This window comes from Pogona vitticeps, chromosome 3, assembly GCF_051106095.1.
Source record: "Pogona vitticeps strain Pit_001003342236 chromosome 3, PviZW2.1, whole genome shotgun sequence".
Taxonomy (NCBI): Eukaryota; Metazoa; Chordata; class Lepidosauria; order Squamata; family Agamidae; genus Pogona; species Pogona vitticeps.
In genome coordinates, this window is record NC_135785.1 from 251,918,205 (window position 1) to 251,925,572 (window position 7,368).

General features: G+C 41.9%; 1 long non-coding RNA gene across 1 annotated transcript; it reads right to left on the bottom strand.

The window, feature by feature from the left end:
- Positions 1 to 40: 40 nt before the first annotated feature.
- On the bottom strand, positions 41 to 7,350 carry LOC140705584 (uncharacterized). The gene is made up of 3 exons (XR_012084971.2): positions 7,203 to 7,350; positions 1,391 to 1,462; positions 41 to 1,301 (listed from the first exon to the last, which is right to left on the bottom strand). It is a non-coding gene; the product is annotated as an uncharacterized LOC140705584 (long non-coding RNA).
- Positions 7,351 to 7,368: the final 18 nt, after the last annotated feature.

Here is a 7,368-nt window from a genome sequence, read left to right on the forward strand (position 1 = left end):
ATGGAGATGGGAAAGTCATTTAAGAAGAGAGGGGGGAAATGCATTCGAATATACATGGTTGTGATTCTCTCCACACACAAAAACTCACAAAGGTGGAAATTTTTTTGTCATGGTACAATCCTATAATGCAGGGGGACCTTATGTGAATAAATACGACTACATCAGCTAGAAGGATAGCATAGGTCTTTGCCATTCCATCAGCAAGCTTGTGTGTGTGTGTGTGTGTGTGTGTGTGTGTGTGTGTGTGTGTGTGTGTGTGTGTGCGCGCGCGCCCCTGCACACGTTCATGCGTGAGTGCACATTCCAGATTTCATGGAGGAGAGCCCCTTGACAAGCTCCCACCTACAGAATGTGCTGCTGACCCATCTTCCCCCGGCAGATGGAACCATGGACTAAAGAAAAGGTCTTTGTGGTGTTGTGAGACAACACAGGGAAGAGATGGAGGAAGTCTCAGTTGCCTTTCTGCCCATCTTGCAGCTTCTACTACACTGTGAACAGTTATTATACTTGAGGAATAGCCAACCTGGTGAGTCTTGAGAAGCTCTGGATAACAATTCCCACAATCCTTGATCGTTGGCCATAGAGTCAAGGGCTTATGGGAGTTGGATTTCAAAACGTTTGGTAGGTGACATTTTGGTTCCTCTTACTCTGTTCCAGAAGGCAGTGGAAGACAGGAGGACCTGGCATGCTCTTGTCCATGGGGTCACGAAGAGTCGGACACAACTTAACGACTAAACAACAACAACAACAACAACTCTGTTCTTGCATACCAGCTACAGAACCTTGGAAGGGAAAAGTTAAAAGCAATATAAACTACCTTTATAAAATTGAATGCAACAAGTTACAATTAATATAGCTGTCTGTAGGCTGTTTGAAAATAATTGGTAACAAAGGCATGACAAAAAGCGACAAAACCAACAGATTGTGGACGATGCCCATATGTGTATGTAATGGTGATGTATATGTGGGTGATAGATAATATTTTCTAGTTACCCTTTGCTTACATTGTCAGGTAATTTTTAATGTTTTATGCTCTTCTCTTATCAATTGCAAGGTTTTCAAGTACTGTGAAATGAAGTAAAATAATTAGTGACACAACCAGGTATAACTAGAAAAAGAAGCTCTGTGTAGTTAACAAAAAATGAGGGGTTTAAAATGTTATAAAATGGATTTATTTTTTAAAGTGACTGTCCAATTTTTGATCAGCTGTACTTACAGAGACTCTCTCTCTTTCACACACAATCCAGATCTTCCAGAATGTGAAATGCTGCTTATAGTGAAATGCTAGACTGTAGGAGTCCCTGAAGGAGCAAATGACATTTTTTAATGTCTGAAATGTACAAAGCATGCTTTGCTATATGTATTGTATAGTCCACTTGTTAACATTTACCTGGTTTTAGAGATGTGTTCTTGTAAATTATCTTTGTTGCTTATCTGGGCATCCATCAATATTATGTTCAATCTGTAAATATTAAAACATATTGTTATTGCTATTATTAAGTACGTGAAAAATTTCTCATTCTCTGCAACCTCTTCAGGCTTGTCGCGCTGTGATTCCTGACCAAGATTTCCCTTGCACTAGCAAGATTTCTTGGTTTCCCACAAGAATGGGATGATAGTTACATTTTTGAACTACAGTTCCCAGAACTCCCCATCAAACATAGCTACTGGCCATTGTGCATGGGGGATTCTGGAAGTTATTGTACAAAAATGTAACTTTTCCCATTTCTGGAGAAGGTCACACATCTAAGCCCTCCAGTGAACTTCATGACGTATATGCTGCTGGGCCAAAGACCACCATAAATAAATATCAAGTAGCCACTCAATGAATAGTGCTATTCTGCAGCTAAAATCCTGGCTTTTCCAGGAAAAGACTTTCTAGCTCTTCCATGTTAAAGGTAAAGGTACCCCTTGACATTTTTAGTCCAGTCGTGTCCGACTCTAGGGGGGCAGTGCTCATCCCGCTTTTCAAGCCCTAGAGCCAGCACTTGTTCAAAGACAGTTTCCGTTGTCATGTGGCCAGCGTGACTAGGGAACACCATTTTACCTTCCCACCGAGGTGGTACCTATTTATATACAGTGGTGCCTCGCAGAACGAGCGCACCGTAGAGCGATGAATTCGCTCTACGGTGACGCTTTTTCGATCGCTAATGCAATCGCAGAGCGATGGCCCCAATGGGCGAAAATCGCAGAGCGACCTGCCGATCAGCTGTTCCGCGGCAACAAAATGGCCGCCGGAACAGCCGAAATGGCCGCATGCAGCGTTTTCACGCCCTCGTTAAGTGAGGGGAGGGCACGAAAATGGCTGCCGGCCATTGAAAAACTTCGCTGAACGGTGAGTAAATCAGCCGATTGGAACGCATTAAACTAAGTTTAATCCATTCCAATGGCTTTTTTCTTACCGCTCAGCGATGTTTCACACAGCGAGTGTTAATCCGGGACAGATTAACCTTGCTGTGCAAGGCACCACTGTACTCGCATTTGCATGCTTTCGAATTGCTAGGTTGGCGAGGAGCTGGGACAAAGTGGCAGGAGCTCACTCTGTCGCGTGGATTTGATCTTATGACTGCTGGTATTCTGACCCTGCAGCACAGGCTTCTGTGGGTTTAGCCCGCAGCGCCACCACGTCTTCCATGTTATGAAGAAATAAAATGCATCTAAGTCTCACAAATTTACTCTGGAATCTACAGCTCCACCTACTCTCCAGATTTTTTAAAAACTAGAAGCTTTGCTTTCAGCATGCAAAGAAGGTACTCCATCACACAGCTGAAAACCTTATTGAAATTCTGCAAATGAGTTTCCATTTGGATGTGACTAATGAACAGCTCCAAAACAAAAGGGTGTTTTGTGAGTAGGTCATTTCTCTGAACCTTCAGTCTGATGGCTCCAAAGTCTCTGTTCCCTGGAGAAAGGACAGATCTGTGTTCCACAGCACAGAACACAGTCCCTTCTGGATTACAGATACCACTCAACATGCCCTTTTATACAATAGTGGCTCCTCTTCCTCAGATTGCACAAACCTAGACAGCATATTAAAAAGCAGCGACATCACCTTGCCAACGAAAGTCTGCATAGTCAAAGCTATGGTTTTTCCAGTAGCGATGTATGGAAGTGAGAGCTGGACCATAAAGAAAGCAGACCGCCGAAGAATTGATGCTTTTGAATTCTGGTGCTGGAGGAGGCTCTTCAGAGTCCCCTGGACTGCAAGGAGAACAAACCTATCCATTTTGAAGGAAATCAACCCTGGGTAGGGAACCCCTGAATATTCGCCACATTGCCTTTCACTATATGGGGAGGTCATGGGTGGAATGCAGGAAGTTCTTCAACAGACAAGGTAGCATGAAAGCAGGTTCCTTAAATACAGACAGTTTAAGAACTGCTTTCCTGAATTCAAATAAAACTGCCCACAGTGTTTAAGAAAAAAAAAGAAAAGTGTAACTGGTTGTTGTGGGTTTTTCAGGGTTTTTGGCCGTGTTCTTCAGAACACGGCCAAAGAGCCCGAAAAACCCACAACAACCATTAGATCCCGGCCGTGAAACCCTTTGCGAATACATCAAAAGTGTAACCGTTTATGTGAAACGTTTGAACTCTCTAGTGTAGCATATGGCAGGGGAAAAGCTTCTTGGCTCTTCTTTCTCTAAAGACACCACAGGATACAGACCGAAAAAAACCCTGTACTCTTGATAGATCCCAATCAAGACTGATACATAGCTTGAAGCAAAGGATTTGTTTTTAAATCAACAGATCTATTCTGCATGGAGATTTTACAGGCTCCAGAGAATTCGGATTCTCCACACTGATATATGAAACTGAGGCAGCGAGACTGATTGTTTCTCTCAAATGCTCTTTATGAACTCCATGGTTCTTGATGGATGAATTTATGTAACAAAAACAGTCTGTTTCTCAGAAAGGTGCTCCTCTGTCCCCGGTGATGAAGAATTATGGCAAATGCCACAACGCCTGGAGGGTCTCAACTGGTTGTCCCCTGATGCAGAACATGGCATGAATGTGGTGCCTTCGTTACCATCTTCCAGAGCTTCATGAACAGAAAATGGATTTTAAAGAAAAGGAACAAGCAAACAAGGAATGGTTGTCACTTCCCATCCTGTTTTTGAATTTCTCAGAGGCCTCTGACTGATAAGAACTGGGAACCAAACACAAAACTGGATGGTCCTTCAGGTTACATTCCACGGCTAGACTCTTCTTATTACAGTATTTCAATTTAGCATCATCTCCAGCAGGTGGCACTTAAAAGCCACAGCCCAAAATCTACAATAATGGTGTTCAACGGTGCCAAATAACTTCGCGAATACATTGGTGCCAAATAACTTTGTTGAAGGCATGACCAGAAGAGTATTTATCTTACTCTTTGTCTTGTGTTCCTCACCAATCATTTTGATACATTTTCCAGTGATCAGATGATGTTATTGCCAACCTTGAGTAGATCCAGTCCTTTTTGTGTGTGAGAATTATGTGCATCTTGTTCACCACTGTGTTTCTTTTTCTCATTATGTTTTGCTTTGCCTTTATTTGTTTTTGTCTGATGAGTGATTTTTTTGGTCCTTCTGGAACGCTGCACAACAAAAATTACCCTCGAGAACATAGCGCTTGTTATATAGTTATGGCATGTGATTCCCTGATAGCCCTGTTGGCATGGATAAAAGGACTTTGCCCACTTCTGTTTCTATGTAAAATTATCCATTCTTCCACTTTAAGATCTGGCCCGTATCTTTCTGGCACAGGGCTAGGGCATCCAGTCTTTTGGGGACAATTCACTGAGATACAAAATAGCTCTTTGTTTTAAAATAGATTGCAATGAAGGACCTTTTAAGCATCAGCTGAATATCATCAAATTTCAGAGTATGAATAGACCCATTGATCCAGATGTAACCGTGGGACATGGTGTGTAGGTGAATCCACTGTGTCTTCCCTACCACATACATCTTTGTTTTAGAAAATTTTAAGGACTTTGAGTAAGGAGCTCCATGCAATGGAAGAATGAAATACATGTATAGCAGCAAAAATTAGTTAAGTGGGTGTCTCCAAAACCAGGGGTTTTTAGGGAAATTATTTTGTCTTCAGTCATGTTTATGCTAAATTAAAAGTTGTCCCTTCATTTTTTTCCCCTGAGATGCTCCTTGCCTTTAACATCTATAGGAAAACAATATTAGAATTTTGTCTAGAAGATTGTCAAAGCGCTGGTCTTTCACAGTGAAACGGAGGTACTAATACAATGCCGGGTGACGTTTGACATAACTACTGTCTGCGTAATCTACAGTTTTTGCTAACCAGAGAGAGCCACCATCAAGAAATGCCTCTCCTTAGCAGCCGAATGGCAGGACTGGTACTATCGTATGATGCCATGAGGTGACCACCTCAGGCAGCAGATTTGGGCTGCCATTAAATGAATCTTTTATTTGTTGTTATTGTACCTTTACTGCCAGGTACAAGGAAAGAAGCTTCTGGACTTTCTTGCCTCATAGAAAGTCTTAGAATCATAGACAAGTGAAGTTGGAAGGGGCCTACAAGGCCATCACTTCCAACCGCCTGCTCAATGCTGGAATACAATCATGAACCGAATTTACTACATGCCTTTGAGTACAACACAGCTTGATTTGTGTTTGGGAAGTCCACTTGCTATTTTGCCTCAGGCAGCAAAATGTTGTGGGCCAACCCTGCCTGGCCCACCTCACTTAGCTTGAAAATGCACATACAGCAGGATATCCAAAGCAAACCTTACAGTCTGGATAAATATACACAAGAAGGTAGTCTTTTAGTTAACCTGGCTCAGAAAATAAATATTGGAGACAGCCCATAATTAGAGCTGAAAGCAGGCTGAAAGGGCAGACAGGTAATTGAAGCAGTCCTTCCAGATTAGTGAAATCAGACCTCAAAGAAATCCTGTGCTTAAGGCCTAAAGATCAGTCACCAAACAAAGCAACTTAATATGCATAATCCTGGAGGTGAGAGAACCCTGTTATGACGCTCAGATGCTGACATGTGTTAAGAATTTCCCCTGTTCCAGTCACAGGTCTGTTTAAGGAATGAGTTCTAAGTCTTTCAGGGCTTCAAGAGCCGAAAGCAGCCCTTTAAACTGGAGGGAAAAAAAGGGTGGGATTCAGTGCAGCTGGATAAACAAGGGTGATAAACCACTTTCAGGCCTATGGGGCAAATTTGATTTCAGAGAAGATAACCCACAGTTTAGTTTAAAGCATTTATTGATGCTGAGTAAGCCTCAGGAGAGGCAATTCAAACTTTTAGAATAAAGAAAACATGTACAAAAGCTAAAAAGCTACCAGTGTTGTGAGAATCAGGATTCTTTGGGATTTAGCCTTGAGGAATGCAGCAGGCAAGTGCTGAGATTGTAACTGTTGAGGAGATTAACCATTCTGCAGACTGGTAGCAAATAATAATAATAATAATAATAATAATAATAATAATAATAATAATAATAATAATAATAATAATAATAATAATAATAATAATAATAATAATAACAATAACAACAACAACAACAACAACAACAACAACAACAACAATAACAATAACAATAACAATAGTAGTAGTAGTAGTAGTAGTAGTAGTAGTAGTAGTAGTAGTAAGTTAATATGCATTGACAGATTTTTCAGGTTTAGGGAATTCCTGTTTCACACGATAAACCTTCTGTAACATGGTTTCACCCGCAGAAAAATAAGTAAGAAATGTAATGCACGTTCGTTTAGTCGTTTAGTCGTGCCCGACTCTTCGTGACCCCATGGACCAGAGCAAGCCAGGCCCTCCTGTCTTCCACTGCCTCCCAGAGTTGGGTCAAATTCATGTTGGTCACTTCGATGACACTGTCCAGCCATCTCATCCTCTGTCGTCCCCTTCTCCTCTTGCCCTCACACTTTCCCAACATCAGGATCTTTTCCAGGGAGTCTTCTCTTCTCATGAAATGGCCAAAGTATTGGAGCCTCAGCTTCAGGATCTGTCCTTCCAGTGAGCATTCAGGGTTGAATTTAGGGATAGGGCAGGAGAAAAAAATTCTTAAACTTATATATAAAATCTACAAGTTAGCATCTAGACTTGCAGATCTACCTATCAAAAAGGGAAGAACGAGAAGAATCAGGAAGTGGCTTCAGAAAAAGAAGAAGGGATTAAGCGTAAGAGTGCCGCTTTGCATGTAGGTACAGTATATAGACAGTATAATAGGGGAAACCCACCTGGTTTTCATCTGCCTGTCACTCTCATTTGGATCACTTGCTGCATGAGTTGGTGCTCCCTTCCAATAATGGGGAAGGGGTGTTGCTATTTGGGGGCCCTAGAATCAGACAGGGACCCCCAGAAGGCTGGATTTAGCCCCTACGCCTAAGATTTCCCCACTCTTGT